This window comes from Euphorbia lathyris, chromosome 2, assembly GCF_963576675.1.
Source record: "Euphorbia lathyris chromosome 2, ddEupLath1.1, whole genome shotgun sequence".
In the NCBI taxonomy this organism is placed as follows: Eukaryota; Viridiplantae; Streptophyta; class Magnoliopsida; order Malpighiales; family Euphorbiaceae; genus Euphorbia; species Euphorbia lathyris.
The window spans coordinates 1,056,984-1,058,759 of NC_088911.1; the positions used below are offsets into that span (position 1 = coordinate 1,056,984).

Below are 1,776 nucleotides of genomic sequence, written 5' to 3' on the forward strand. Positions count from 1 at the left end.
AAAGGGTTTCGTATTAGAGTCAATTGGTGTATCTTTTTGTTTTAACGCATCTTCTTTGGATTTTGGTAAATCATTTCCAGGTAAAGTTGAATTTCCGGGCATTTCCGGACCTAAATAGTTTTTCCCTGAACGAAGAGTGATAGCCTTAACATGCTCTTTCGGATTTTCTTCCGTATGGCTGGGAAGACTTCCCTCTTTGCGGGATGGAATTGATTTAGCAAGTTGTCCAATTTGAACCTCCAAATTATGGATGCTAGATGATTGGTTTTTGATAAGCTGATCGAATTTACTTTCGATCCGTTTAAAACCATCGTCTTGATTACTTACCTTTCCATTCATAGCATCTATAAATTTGTCGATTTTTGAAGATAAAGTGTTAATCGTATCTCTTGTTTGATTTTGATAATTATTTACACGATATTGATTAGCATTTGCATTATTATTATTATTACCATCTTTCCAGTTAAAGTTAGGATGATTTCTCCATCCAGGATTATAAGTATTAGAATAAGGATTAGTAGTTTGGTTTTGTCCTTGGACAAAATTTACCTGTTCTATCTCATTCATACCTTCGTAATCAATGTCTCTCTGGATTGGATCATTAGGATCGCACGGTGCCATAAACTTATCAATTTTGTGCGATAAAGCAGAAAATTGGGCTTGTAACATTGCTACAGGATCAAGATTCATTATACCTTTAACCGATGATGTACCTGAGGATGATGGCTTCGCCGTTGGTATATGTCCACGCTCTGCGGGCCACATACTGCTGTTGATTGCCATTTCCTCCAAAAGTTCTCTTGCTTGGGCGTACGTCTTCTTCATAAATAACCCTCCAGACATAGCATCTAATGAACCTCTAGTTGTAGGATTTAATCCATTATAGTGCATTAAAAGTGCATCTGGCAGTTGGTGGTGTGGGCATAAATGTTGAAGTTCTTTAAAACGTTCCCAAGCTTCATAAAGAGTTTCATTATCATTTTGGGTAAAAGATGTTAACTCTTTGATGACTCATGCGGTTTTTGCTAAGGAAAAATATTTTGATAAAAACGCTTGGGCTAATTGGTCCCAAGTTTCAAATGTTGCAGCAGGCATAGAAGTTAACCAAATTTTTGCCTTATCCTTCAAAGTGAAAGGAAAGAGGCGAAGTTTGATTGCTTCGGCTGTTACATCAGTAATTTTAAAAGTGTCACAAATTTCTAAAAAATTTGTCAAATGTGCATTAGGGTTTTCGTTAGGTAGTCCATAAAACGTTACATTGTTTTGCAACATATTAAGCAAAGCAGGCTTAATTTCAAATTGATTTGCGTTTATACGGGGTCTAACTACACTATTAGTTACACCGGCCATTCCTGGCCTAGCATAATCCATAAGTGTCGGTGGATCGGCCATATTTTCTGGCTCGTCTACTTTGGTTTTTAAGGGTGCTTTGTTTTTGTTGTTTTTGTTGTTTTTCTTAAGTGTTCTTTCAATTTCTGGATCAAAAGGGTCTGGTGGCGTGCCCGAATTTCGCGAACTGCGCATGAACTTGAAATTGTTACACGAGCCAAACTACCTTCAAAACAAAATTGAAAACAAATATGTTATATAAACTGAAAATAAATAAAAAATATAAAAGTTGTATAAAAATAATGTGTAAACCTAGATTCGAAAATAAAATACGAAAAATAAAAATTTTGTCAAAAATTTTGGCGTATCCCCGGCAACGGCGCCAAAAACTTGTTGAGCGATTTTCGCAAGTGCACGGTTTCGCTTGTAGTAATAAAAATATTGATC

At 35.9% G+C, this 1,776-nt stretch overlaps 1 non-coding gene across 1 annotated transcript; it reads left to right on the forward strand.

The window, feature by feature from the left end:
• Positions 1–907: 907 nt before the first annotated feature.
• LOC136221166 (small nucleolar RNA R71) lies at positions 908–1,012 on the forward strand. Its single transcript, XR_010684950.1, has one exon. It is a non-coding gene; the product is annotated as a small nucleolar RNA R71 (small nucleolar RNA).
• The last annotated feature ends 764 nt before the right edge of the window (positions 1,013–1,776 follow it).